Source organism: Alosa sapidissima, chromosome 15 (genome assembly GCF_018492685.1).
Source record: "Alosa sapidissima isolate fAloSap1 chromosome 15, fAloSap1.pri, whole genome shotgun sequence".
In the NCBI taxonomy this organism is placed as follows: Eukaryota; Metazoa; Chordata; class Actinopteri; order Clupeiformes; family Clupeidae; genus Alosa; species Alosa sapidissima.
In genome coordinates, this window is record NC_055971.1 from 15,989,772 (window position 1) to 16,004,471 (window position 14,700).

A 14,700-nucleotide genomic window follows, 5' to 3' on the forward strand; every position below is an offset into this window, starting at 1 on the left:
CAGAACCAGCAGCTACAAAGGGAGGGGAATTTAACCAGATGTCTGAATTTAGCTTAATAGACACTGACACCTTGAAATACTTCAAATCTGTTTGTCAGTATCACTGAAGTCTGGCACATTTCCTTATTTCCTGAAAACAGCTGTTATGAAGCCCCCACTCAAAAAGAAAATCTGGATGCTTCCATCTCAGGCCCGTTTAACTGTAATTGAATGTTACTTTTAGCACTTTCCTGTATAATTACTGAAATGAAATGAAATTAAACAAAATGAAATCTTAAACAATTATAGGCTTGTATCCAAACTATTCTATTGATTATTGATTCTATCTACTATTCATTGTCAAAATTGTGTTTAATCAAAGAACTGCCTTCTTAACATCAAACCACTTTTAGTCAGGTTCCATGCCAATCACATAACTGAAACAGCCCTTATCAAGGTTTTAAACAACACAAGACAGATGCAGGCAAAACATCAGTCCTGCTGTCAGTGCTGCGTTTGATACTGTTGTTTACAACATATTACTAAACACAGACTAGAACACTGGGTTGGCTTATGAGGTAGGCTACAGTTATAAACTGGTTCAAATCATACCTACAGGAAAGGAGCTTCTCTGTTGCCATTAGCGACTGTACCTCTGCACCGACATCCTCAAGGCTTTAAGACAAAACTCAGTGACTTTCTCCTAACATGATCAAATACATTTGATTTTAATCAGTTCCACTCTGGGTGCTTTTACTATTAATGATGTATTTTATATCTAATTATTTTTTTAATCAGTTGCACTCTATTTTTATGATTTTTAATTATATATTTTATCACCTTTGATGATGTGTTATATGTCTGTTAATCTATTTTTATTCCCTTTTTTCCTGTTATTTAGTATTTATTATTATTATTATTATTATTATTATTATTATTATTTATTACTTTACACTGTTTTTTGACAGTGTAAAGCACATTGAGTTGCCTTGTCTATGAAATGCATTACACAAATACAAAAAATATACTGAACTGAAGGTTTTTATTCTTACATTTTTATAAATATATTTAAATATATCAAGAAACAGACACTGCACAAAAATGTCATTGTAACCCCAAAACACTTCTGGATGCCAACTATCTAACATTAGCAACATTAACATAAGCTACCTACCCTCCACTAACTACCCTGTCAGCAAACAATGGTGATTGGTTGTGACCTGCCAAGTTAGCTTACACTGTATAATGCATACACAGCTGTCACAGACCTGCCAAACCGGAGACCACTGTAAATTTGAATATGACTGTCAACTCATTCGAATATATACAAATAAATAAATCGGTCTAGTAAATAAATATGAATATGAGTCTAACTGGGCTAAACTATCTGTTTATTTTCATTAGGCTATTGATAATTGATATTGCATTGACATTATTGTTTATTATTGGTATTTTCCTTAATGTAGTCTTACCAACATTTGAAAACTGTTCACTGTTTTTAACTGTATTGTTTTTATTTGTAAGTCGCTTTGGACAAAAGTGCCTGCTAAATCATATAACCATAACCACACATAATCAGAAGGGTCAAGAGAGACAAATGATTCCAATGCATTTAACTGGTAACAATAGTCTTGCATCAAACCATTCCGTTTACTGTAGGATCACAAAGGTGGTTAGGCAACATCATGATTCCATAGAACATAGCATAGAGTAAACTGGAATTATTGTACACTCTTTCTTGAGCTTGTGTAAAAGTTGGCTGGTTTCAGAATTTTTGATCATTTGATGTTCGAACTGTGATTTTTGGTAATCTGATTTTAATGTGGTTCTGCTGGTTCTTAGCCTGAAGGTAAAACAATTAAGAAACGTGTCAAAAAATACAGACTGGAGGAACTAAAAAGAGAACTGGAGGCTTTGGGAGTGAACATTGATGAGGACGTGGATGAGACTAAAAAGAAAAACAGAAAAAAGACCAAAAAGGAACTGCAAAACCTCCTAATAAAGGAGCTGAAACAGCTCAGCAATGGCAAAACTGGGCTGGACAACAGGGCTTATGAAGAGGTATTCACTATGTCCATGGAGATCCCTGAAGATGTCATATCTGTTCTGAATGATCTGGACACATTCTTGGACAAACAGTCTCCTGGATAAAGTGGACTCAACTTTGGGTGCGTAGAAGACATATGCTCACATTCGGTGTAAGAAGTAGCCTTGCGTCACCAGAGCCAACTTGAGCTCGGAGCGATGAGTTGACATGCTACACATTAGCTCTCTATTTCAGCAGTGAATTTAATGAAATGCTCCCCCTTTATGCTTAGCTTCAGAAGGACTTAACGAAAAGGGAGAAAAGGAGAGAGTGCTGAGGCCAGACGCTGGAGACAGGAAGGAGGAGGCCGAGCGGGCAGCCCGATTCTGGAGTGCCACAGAGAACCACAAAGGCTCCGTTCCCAGGAGGTTTCAGGTGGCAAGACGCAGCAGCAGACGGCTGACCGTGTGAACGATTACAAGAACCATCAATAAAACCAATACCAGAAGTTATACTTCTGGTGATCTTCACTGTATCTCCCTGATTCATTTTTCAAATAAAATTCTGCAACCTAATGACTTGTAGGACCAATAAGGACCAGATGGAAACGGATCCCCCTATATTTTCTATTTGTTTTATAAAAAAATACATAACGTCTGCAAAATTCAGCAAGCATTAAGCCTAGGGCATGTTCAAAAGCAAAATGTTTTGCAACAATGTCCAGTTTTAACAACATGTTTGGTTGCAACAATGTAGGCCTAGCCTGCAGCCTTTTGAGGTAGTTTTCTCTCGTTTGGTGGATGTATCAGATACGCTATCCTATCAGCAGTGATGTATCAAAACCCAGCATATTAAAATGGCAGTGAGCACTGCATATCCACTTAAAGGTTGTATCAGCGATTTCAGGCCCAAAATAAATGATCACATTCATCTAATCTTTCCTAATGATCCGCTAGCTGTCTTCCCTATAAGCAGGCCGTCAAAAAAAACGTCTTTGTAGGCAGCCTATGCTCCAAGATCGGTACACAAGAACAATTGCTAACAACAAGTGTTGCCAAGGCAAAATTAAGTGTTCCAACCAATAACCGACTAGATGCGCGTTTGGGAGAGTTTCAATTGCATGGGAGGGAGTAGCGAGCTAGCTCTCTGTTTTGTTCGAACATCAACAGAAGTGACATTACCCCGCCATCGCTGATACAACCTTTAAAGTCATTTACTGGGGTGGTGGTAGTGTAGTGACTAAGGAGATGGGCTAGCATGTAGTAGCCTGAAATGTTGTGTATTCAATTCCCGGCTATAGGCTATAAACTTTACTTCTCTGCGTCTAGGGTTGTTTTAGACACTGCCATTTTGTTTTTCATATTATGGCATGAAATTATGTTATTATCTGTTAGCATGAAGATATATACGTGTATACACAGTAAAAGTATACCCAGCTATCTTTTAGCGAAATGCAGCGCTAACAAAAACAAAAACAAAGAAAGTATCAGCTTAGCCCAGCGGTTGTCCATGTTTTCTGTTTACATTCCACTTCAATTGCCTGGAACGCTTTGAAGTAGGAGCTAGTACACTTCAGGTAGGATAAGTCCCAAGTCCCATTGCTTTGGATGGGCACATTGACATATGTAACTAGTTTTGGATACAAGTGTCTGCTAAATGAATAAATGTAAATGCACTGATGAAAGATAATAATGAAAAGTCAAAAAGGTACATAGGTGCACTTGCACTGTTCCCTTACACTTACCAGTGGGTTTGCCCAACGTTCATGGGGGTGTTTGCAAACAGAGGTGAGATTGACAGGTCAAACATCCAGTCACCACTATTTGCTGATAGTGGGGGGTCGCTAACATAAAAATAATCCAAATCCAAGTAGTTGCATTTGCATTTCCTGTCTATCAATGTCCATCAAAAGTTAACATGACTCAACATTCCAAAACAGTGAATAATGTTCACCAAATGTTTATCGTTTCTTAACCCCATTGGTCTCATTTATGATGCTCCCTCCCCTGTTAGCAATCTAGCACCGTCATGGGAATCTACATTGGTATGATCTCAGTTTGTTTTGAATTTTGTGCATCTTGTATGGGAAAACTTACTTACATAGCTACAATGTTTAGCTCAGTTTAGGAAGCTAGGCCTTATGGCATGCACCACACACTCATAAGTTGTATCTTAATTCAATCTCACATGAATGTACATTTCCTAGAATTAATATTTTAACATGAAATGCCAATTAGTTAACTGACAATATAAATCTAGCTGTTTAGCTAATGAAGCTAATGTTGAATGTTCGCTACAAGACAAATTTGTCCTAAACATCGAGATATTGAGGGTGAATTAAGTTGATAATGTAGCCGACATTGGACAGTTAAGTAAACAATTAAACAGCTTTCTCATGGTATTCAATTTGCAAATAAATTGTGCAGTTACTCAGATAGCAAAATCAGTTTAGCAGATAGCGGACCGCTGGTGGTATGCCACCAGTGGCGTGCCACTTGTGGTCCGCCATTGGACCACCATCTCTTTAAATTTTTCTTTTAATAAAAATGATATATTGAGTATAACTGAACAAATGAAAAAGATTTTAGACCAATAGGGGTAAAATATTGGGCAATTTGTTTGCAACCCGCAAGCGGACCGCCAGAGAACCGATGAGCAAAATTCCAGCGGACCGGCAGCTATGCCCCCAATGACAGTGGTCCCCCAGCCTCTTGCTGGGTATTAAAGGGATATTCCACCATTTGGGGAAGTACACTCATTTTCAACCTCCCCTTGAGTCAAACAATTGATACCTTTCTCCAGTTCATCCAGCCGTTCTCTGAGTCTGGCGATACCACTTTTAGCTCCAGCCTAGCATAGATCATTGAATTGGATTAGACCATTAGCATCCAGCCTGCTAGCACGTTTAAAAGTGACTAAGATTTCCAGTAATTTTCCTATTTAAAACTTGTCTCCTCTCAAGTTAGAAAGTATAATAAGACCAACGGAAAATGAAATGTGGCGATTTTCTAGGCTGAATTGACATGGAACTATACTCTCATTCAGGCGTAATAATCCAGTCACTAACCAATTTGTCTTCTGCAGCTCAACCTTGTTGCTGGAAGTTAGCCTACGGGGACTATTTTCAGGTGCTGCATGATATCATTGTGCTGCTGCGCCTATGGTGTTACTTGATTATTACGCTGGAATGAGAGTATAGTTACATGTCAAATCAGCCTAGAAAACTGCGTCGTTTCATTTAGTTACTTAAAACCGGGGTCTGGGTTCACCATGTCTATGTTTTTCCGGCTGTAAAGCTGAAATAATATAGGGGTAAAAAATACGAAAACATTAGCCTGACGTAGCCAACTCAATTCTATTCAACATTTGAGTCTGGGACTGGAGCAATGGGACATGATTATGGGGTGTGTTTCAAGTAATACAGGGGGGGAAATGCCTCTGCACACAAATGGATAGACCTAACCAACTGTGAATCCTGTAGGGACAACAGCCAAAACATTCTTCCTCTCGACAAATGCCTTAATTGCTTTTTTGTTTTCTGTTCGTTTTTTTTTTTTTTTAAGTTATTGCACTGTCAATATCTTGTACAACAGATGTGATACTGACATCGTCATGTTCATCAATTCTATAAAGCCCGCCCGGACGACTTGATTGGTCGGCTGATCTTCATATGGGCATAGAGGCTTTTCAATGGAGCAAAGCCAGACCGAATTTCCCAACTTCAATTCTATGAAGTCTCTAGAAAAGATCATAGTTCAACACTCAAGACCCATACCAGTTTGCATATAAACAAGGCCGTATACAGTAGCACAGAGGATGCAGTAACTACACTGGTGCACATCTTATCTAAACATCTCGATAAACCAAAAATCTATCCCAGGGCTCTCTTTCTTGATTTCTCATCTGCCTTTAACACCATTCAGCCAGACATACTTCTATCCAAAATAATTAAGTTTCTGATTAACCCATATCTTATTTACTGGTATTTTTCCTTTGTCACAAACAGGGTTCAGTTAGTCAAGGTAAATGACACACTCTCCTCTCCAAATACCACCAATGTTGGAGTCCCCCAGGGCTGTATAAGCTCCCCTGTGCTGTTTACACTGTACACTTCAGACTGCACTACCAATGTGCCAAATCAATATCTTTTAAAATACTCTGATGACTCCACCCTAGTGACCCTATTTACTCAATCAGAGGACCATACACGGTACCAGGGCAATGTTGATTGGTTAGTCAAATGGTGTGATAAAAACTCACTCATCATTAACACATTGAAGACAGAGGAAATCATTTTTGGAAAAACATCTAACCTTCAACTGTCTCCAGTGAAGATCCACAATTCAGAAATTAACCAAGTCACGACCTTACTTGGGTGTCATGATAGACAAAAACCTTTCATGGACCCCTCACATAGAATTTACCTGCAAAAAGATACTATTTCCTACGGAGATTAAGATCCTTTGGAGCTAGCACCCAAATAATTTCCTTGTTCTTCACATCAGTGATCCAGAGTGTAATGCTTTATTGTAGCACAGTTTGGCTGAGTAGCCTTTTAGTCAAAGTTAAAGCAAAACTATACCATCAAATTAAAATCTGTTCAAAGATTATTGGGCTACCTGTAGCACACCTCTTCCAGGAAGCCCACAACAAGAGCATGCTCAGGCTGGCCAGATATATTTCCACTGACACCTCACATGTTCTACACAGAGAATATCAGCTACTGCCCTCAAACAGGTGCTTTAGAGTTCCTTCTTTCAAACGCAACAGACTCAGATACTCTTTTATACATCAATCAATCCTTTTGTTAAACCAGCAACATTAAAGATCTATTGCAATATTTATCCATGGATGCAATGTCGAAAGTTTGGATGTATTGATGTAGCCTCTTTGTAATATAATCTTTGTATTAACGTCTTCTGTCATGCTTGATACTATCTTTTGTGTCTATGTTCCATGTTTGTCTGTTGATACTGTCATGTGTGGCTAAGTTTCATGTTTGTCTGTTGATGCTTTATGTCCTACATGTATATCTACATGTATGTATTGTCTCTATCCTTTGATGCTGTCCTCCTGTACTTAAATGAGCTGCCCAGGAATGCAAAGAGAATTTCAGCACAAACTGACAAATAAAGTTATATCGTATCATATCGTATGAGCTTGGTTAAATTCGAGCTGGCATCCAGGCTATGAAAACAGAATTTTAACTGAAATGGCAGGCCTTAGTTTTAGGACCAATCGCAAAGTAGACAAGGTTTTAGCAAATTTTGAGATGTTGCAGCAATAACCTTATCTGATTTGACACATAATGGTCCAACTGCTAGACTAGTTCATTGCTAATGTAGTTTGTTCTATATTTTGAGGTCAAATGTTCAAACGGCAACCCTAATGCATACACATTCAAAAATGTCCCTTTCTATGACAAAATATGTGTGTAGAAGCCAAAGGACAAACTACTGTTCACTCAAACACCCGCACACGCACACACACATGATCTGCCAATAGGACTCAATCCATTCTAATCTCTGGAATAGATTTTCATTTGTGCAATGGGCCATCAGTAAGCATCCTATTGATAATGCCATTAAATATAACAGTGTTGTTATCAGAGCTCTGACACCCTCCACCTACCCTCTCACACATTAATGACTGTAATCACGTTCACTAATAAGGGGACTGGCACAGCCCGCTGACCGCTGAGTCAATGGCATGACAATGGACGCCCGTGTCTCTGCATTATCTAATTTGTTTTCCGGGGGTGAAAAAGAAATACAACACTCTGCACAAGGAGAAGTGACAGATCTGCCCAAGAGTGTTGAACTGTGAACCCAACAGAGTTTGTAAACAGTCGAGCAGGGGTTGTTGTTGGAGAGCAATTCTGCACAAGGAGAGGTGATTTAATTGTGAAGCTAAGGGGAGTCAACAGTTACCAAGCAACTTAAATGCAGTGGCAAAATAGAAAGGAGAGAAAAAATAAGTCAAAGTAGCATTTTTTGCTAGATATCCTTGCTGGATATTGCCCTTGATTAAAAATTCAAGGATTACCAGCAGAGACAAAGAACATAGCTAATGCATTAAAGTTTCTATGTTTAGCTGTACTGGCATAATGCTTGAATATTTATGGAATTGGAAATGGCCAGTGTGTATGTGTGTGTGTGTGTGTGTGTGTGTGTGTTAATGTGACAGAGTAAGGGCTCGTTGAATGATCTTAGGACATCTAGTGAGCAGGCTTTCCATTTCACTGTCCAAACACACCACCTACCACTAATGTCTCATCCCCCACAGCACGCCACTAAACCCAGCTAGCTACACCAAGTCTGCAATAAATCTGAATAAGCTACTGTACACTTTCCCTAGTCTATGAGTCCAAATACTTTACCAACAAAGTAAAGTAAGTGTGTGTGTGTGCACGCATGTGTGTGTTTGCATGCCTGACAAAATAAAGACGAGATGAATAAGATATGATTGACATGATTTTGATGAAACTTTTCAGATACAATTCCTTCTGTTCTCTCCAAACTTTTTTTGTGTGTGTGTGTGTGTTTTGAGAGAGGACAAACAAATTTAGGACATCTTCAAAACAGTCGACTGCTCTTAAAAACAGCATAGTCTTTGTCCTGTATAAATAAAACATTATGCATTCCTTTAGCACCCTCAATTGCTACCATGCCACACTAGCATGGCTTGCTTGTTGTCTGCACAGAGGCAGAAACATTGGTTGTTTTTGTGTGTGTTTACACCAGTAAGCAATACATCAAGCAAACATGATTTTAACACAACTACAGCACCCATTTGCCTAAGAGAAGTGTGTGTGTGTGTGTGTGTGTATGTGTGTGTGTACCTAACACTTAAGTGTGAGTGTTGATAGTATATTTTTACTACCAAATTTCTCTTAAGACTCAATCAGGACAATGCAAGATCAGGATCCAGGCTTTATTCTTTTCAATGAGGGGCCAGTGGCCCTCAAGGGAGAGAAGTACATGTCTGTTTCACCCTATCATGGATTTCACCAGATTCTCAGTATTCTCTGACTTCTCTGAAATAGTGTACTAACTTTATGTTACAAACAAAAGGAGTGACCTCTAGGTCCAACCCAGTTCGAATATGCAATAGAAAGGGAGGATGAGGATTAGGCCTTCATCAGGTCTGGTCAGCTTCTATTGTCTTTTAATTAAAACTACCCCCTTTCCTGGGAAATTCCTCAGAGGCCTGGACACATGCTGTTCTACAAACATTAACATTTCACACCTGGTGATAGGCAAAAGGCCTAGACTGGCTTTCATTGAATTCAAGGATAAACAAAAGATGCTTGCATACAGACCAAAGACACACACAGGGTACACATGGGTACAAAAATCACAGATGACCATAAGAAGTACGCAGTATGTACATTTACAGAAATCAGGCTGATTCACAACACTTTCAGTGTGTGGTATAAGTATCATGAATATGTACCAATATGCTTTGTTATGCACAAGCCACGTGTGCAACCCCTTGCTCACTCACCCACTCATTCATGCCTGAGGATGTATTATGATTTCGAGGATGGCCATCAGAACCCACCGACTATATAAAAAATAGTGCCATTATCATCTCATGCAGTGCAGTGATAGAGGCGACAGGGCAACACAATGGCAACCATGAGCAAAATAACAAGACCTCAACACAACACATTAGAGACCTAGCTATGAGCTGAACAGCTGATACTGACATGGGGAAAACAGAACTGAGTGGAAGAAGAGAAGTTTATTTATTGTCACGTGTAAGCAGAAAAGAGGAGAGAAAACAGGGGGACTGTAAGAAGATTTCCATCAACACATCTCATCATTCTCTCTGGCCTTACTCTTGTCGGTGGTAACAACCCATGAGGAGCTGGCCACAATGCATGTGACCAAAGCCACAAGGGCCTCTTGCAGGGGCTTTTCATAGTGCTTGAAATGGACCTTTATAGAAGGATCTGGTTGGATTAACAGGTCCGTATGCTGACTTGGACGGTCTGAGGTATTCTTGTACTCTCTGTGTGCTACAGATCTGCTGGGCCTCCGTACTCGGGAGCAGCCTCCCTGTACTTGGGGCAGCCGTGGCCCACTGGTTAGCACTCTGGACTTGTAACCGGAGGGTTGCCGGTTCGAGCCCCGACCAGTGGGCCGCGGCTGAAGTGCCCTTGAGCAAGGCACCTAACCTCTCACTGCTCCCCGAGCGCCGCCGTTGAAGGCCGCCGCCGCAGGCTGCTCACTGCGCCGGGATTAGTGTGTGCTTCACCTCACTGTGTCTTCACTGTGTGCTGTTTGTGTTTCACTAATTCACCGATTGGGTTAAATGCAGAGACCAAATTTCCCTCACGGGATCAAAAAAGTATATATACTTATATACTTACTCCTAACTTCCCTCTCTGCCCACTGAAGCCGGGCTCACATTGTACACGACACGCGCTTCGCTCGCCGCTAAGTTGCTCTTGGTTGAGGTAATGTCCCAAAGATTTTTTGTTGTGCTTGCCGCCGGGCTCAGCGCAAAATACCTATGATTTGCAGCGTGCCGCAGGTCAAAGTTCAACATGGTTGAACTTCGATCGTGGCACACACAAAAGCGACAAAGCGGCAAAATGCTCAGCGCAGGCCAGTTCTTTCGCGCACAAACCATTAAAAATAATGGGTTTCATAGCGCAGTGCTGCCGCTTTTGCATACAATGTGATCCCGGCTTGAGAGAGAGAGAGAGAGACAAAGAGAGAGAGAGTTTAAGACTTACCAAGTAGTGGAAAGCCAACAGAAATTGTGTCTAACTGGTGTAAAAGGTCTGGTCAGCTGAGACATGCCATACACCTAAAGAGAGAAGCCATGAAGTTAAAAACTCAAACATTTTCAAAACAAGTAAAAATGTCAAAAGGTTGAAGAGGGTCAGGTCAATAGATCACAAAATCATATTTAAAATGAATTTTGTTGTTTGAAGAAACAAACAAAATAAAGACAGGCTTCATCAACATTTTACTTTCAACAGAATTCTCCCTCTCTCTCTTTCTGTAACTGTCTCTCTGGTACGGCAGTATCTCTGCTGAGCTCCCTCTTTCTCATTCACTCTCCCATCAGTTTCTCTCACACACATTTTCCTGCGCACACACACACTTCTCTCTCTCTCTCTTTCTCTCTCTCATTCTCCCTCTAACCTTGCATGCTAGGTCTTTTGTTTGATGTGTGATGGTTACAGTGCTGATCAATGAGGATGCCTATACCTCCTTTAGCAAGAGTGATGGATGAGGTGCTCAGTCTGTCCTTAAATGCTATCTGTCTGCTGCTTTAGTCCAGCTACAAGCCCACACAGTCAGGTGTGTTTGGGCAACACACATGCATGCACACACACACAGTTTATTAGAGTGGGTCTTTACATTTTTGAACCATTTTTCAGTTTAATGATGTAATTTGACACATTCCTGCAAAAATATAGGGAGGCTAGTGAGTGCCATTCCCCTTTGCGACATGTTGTGACCAGGCTCTTTTTTCCATATAGCCTACACTATCTTGCTCGTGGATCTCAAGTCTACTCTACACAGTATCACAGTATATCTAAGACAAAGCCAGTCCAGCCAGCATCACATAAATTTCCACAGTACTAACATCATATATCAGAGAGAGTTACACCCCTGCCTTAACATTCTGCCAGGATATGGTGAACTATGCAGAGAAACTAACCTTTACAAAATCAGTTGAGAAAAGCTGAAGAAACATCATTCCGGCTAAGCATGTGACATTTTTTAGAAATCAAAATGACGTAGGCCTAACAGTTGTTTTGAGTTTAGGCTATGTTTAGCCTAATTGAATAACTGATGAAAGAGAAGACAAATAGCATTTTGTGGAAAGATGCATGGCCATATGAAATTTGTTACGGTGTGGCTTTCCAGAAGCAGTCTCCGGTATAAGTGACGTCACACTCTGCCACTCAGTGTCTCTGTAGCTGGTCATGCTTTTCATTCTGAAACCGTCTATAAATTCGGGACCTAGCAGTTAGAATTGTTGCTTGTTTCAATTCTGGACTGTGCAGTCGGAATTTTCATTTGTTTATTCAGAATCCAAAAACAGTCCAAAGTAGGCTATTCAGGGTGTCAGTTAATGAACACATGACTTTTACATTGTTTTGAATAGTCAATACCCATGTGGGATAGCATGTTGTTGCAAAATTATACATTGAATAATTGTATGCAAGCAAATCGCATCCAGAGGCAATCCTATATTGTTGAGACGAGACATGATAATTATCCAGACATCTCAGCCTGCCCTGCTCTAAACAGCAGTTGCTTGATTACCTGTGTGTACCCGTGTAGGGACAATATTTAACGATATCTGTTACATCCAAACGTCAAACTTGGCACTGCACTGCACTGGCACTGAGTTTGAAATTACACGAATATCACACACAAACACACAGACAGACAGACATTCCTGTCATTAGATGTGGTGTTACATCACTTATTATTGAATTAAAAATACTAAACATTCCGCATCACACATTGTACAATTGAATAGTTACTATGGTATTGTAACATATGCTTGCAGCACTTTGTGTCTGTGGACTGGTTGCTGAACTGACAGCAGAAGGCCTTTGCATAACACACTGTATGTGTTGCCATATGTACTGAAGAACTCTTTATACTGCATCTACTCTAAATCAGAGTGAATGACAATGATTATCTGATAAACAATGGGAGCTTCCATCCTGTAAATGTATCCTTTCCCCAACCTCAACCTACTCTTCTGGCTTCACCCTGAAATGAATACCTCACCCATAATCAATAGCCTCTCACTTTTGGAGGCTAGCGGATACTAGATGGAGTATCCTGAGAGATGGAGCACGGGGCCCACACATCAAACTCCCACAGAAATGCTCTGTAACCGGGAACAGTCAGCTCAGGACAATGGACCTGCCATGCGTCAAGAAGACAGGTCCCAAATGTTGATGAATTAAGATGATTAAGAGAAAAGAATCTGTCCGTGGACCTAATTTGGGAGTTCCATTTGGACTGGGCTGAAAGAAAAAGAGATAGAGAACTCAAGATGGTTGAAGAGTTCAGACTCAGAATAAGACAGATAAGGGGAGCAGTGGAAGATGGAACACCATACTGAGAGATTGCAGGCTTGAAACAGTTACCTTGGATGAGAGAAAGTGAAACGAAATGTCAGTCCGCAGAAAGTAAAATTTGGTAGAAAGGACAACATCCCGAGACTGAAAGACTGAGAGCTTTATAAAGAGAGATAACAAGGCTATGAAGAGAAGGACACAATAGAGAGAAAGAGCGACAAGTTCAAGAAAGATTGATGAGGAGAACAAATCAATAACAGAAAGAACAGCAGGGAGAAGGAAAGACTTTAGAAGAGAATATAAATTAGAAGAAAGCATGTCCTTTCAATCTGAGGTATGAAACAAAGGCTAGCCCTGCATGGACAAATCTGGCGGCTAAGATGGTTGCAAATGCATGGTCACTTGCAGACAAGAGATGTTTTGACAAATAAGCACTAATTAGAGGAAAATTTAACACAGATGAATTCTATTTTGTTGGCCTGTTTCCTAGCCTGGTCCTTACCACCTGTGACTATGTCTCTCTTCGTCATACAGTCTGGAACAATGTAATAATAATCTGTCTCCATAATGGGCGGATGCTAATTTTAAGGTTTAAAATCTTTGGAGTTCCTTTAACCAATCAGCAACGTTTGGTAATGACGTATGCTGTGCGCCGGAGTTCAGGCTCTTACGCTTACCAGTTCCGCTTCCAGTTCAGGCTCTTACGCTTCCCACTTCTGCTCTCAGTAGTAAACAGACTGCTGGCTAGTATGCAGGCTACCTGACCGCCAGGGCAGTCTCTTCTTAGTGGATATATCTCTAACTTGTGCCAGCCACAGACCGAGAGTTGTATATCAAAAGTGTTACGTCAGATTTTATCAGCTCTTGTCACACGCCAGTTTTCCCTCTTATCTCTTCTCGCCGCTTATCAGACGATTGTTGTTCTACGCAGCCCGGTGACTTCGTCGGAGCTTACTTCGTTCTCCACGGGCTGTTCAGACTACACTCTAGGATAAGTTGGATTGTACTGACGACCTACGTGTTATTTAACCTGGAGCTTGCTCAGTTAAACTAACAGTTGTTCGGCATAAAACAACGCAGCCTCACCTTGAGCCACGCTCGGTGACTGGCTAACATTACTGTCCACAAGCACGGTAGCCTCGCCTGGAGCCCAGCTCGGCCACAGGCTAGCCTCTGTCAAACACAAACACGGAGCGGTTATACCTTGAGCCCAGCTCGGTAACCGCTAGTCCCAGTCAAGCACAATCACAGCAGCCTTGCCTTGAGCCCCGCTCGGTAACCGCTAGTCCCAGTCAAGCACAATCACAGCAGCCTTGCCTTGAGCCCCGCTCGGTAACCGGCTAGCTCACGTCAAGACACATCGCCTCTCCTTGAGCCCCGCTTGGTAGGCTGGCAAGTAGCTAACATTCCATTCCTTAAGTAGGCCAATGCCGCATTGATTTTGTAAAGGTAATTTGAGAGTAGGGGGGAGAATAACGAGCAGCAAACGTTTATTTGAAAACATGATAAGTAGTGATGCATGTAGTACACTTGTGCGTTTAGGTTTAGTTATCACCATCTGATAAATCAAACTTTTCCCAAAGCCAGTTGGTAGGAGAGTTATACAACGTCCTTGCCATTTATAAAA

General features: G+C 40.8%; 1 long non-coding RNA gene across 1 annotated transcript; it reads left to right on the forward strand.

Annotated features, from left to right (window-relative positions):
• The first annotated feature begins 1,724 nt into the window (after positions 1 to 1,724).
• On the forward strand, positions 1,725 to 2,535 carry LOC121684312. The gene is made up of 2 exons (XR_006023101.1): positions 1,725 to 2,147; positions 2,298 to 2,535. It is a non-coding gene; the product is annotated as an uncharacterized LOC121684312 (long non-coding RNA).
• The last annotated feature ends 12,165 nt before the right edge of the window (positions 2,536 to 14,700 follow it).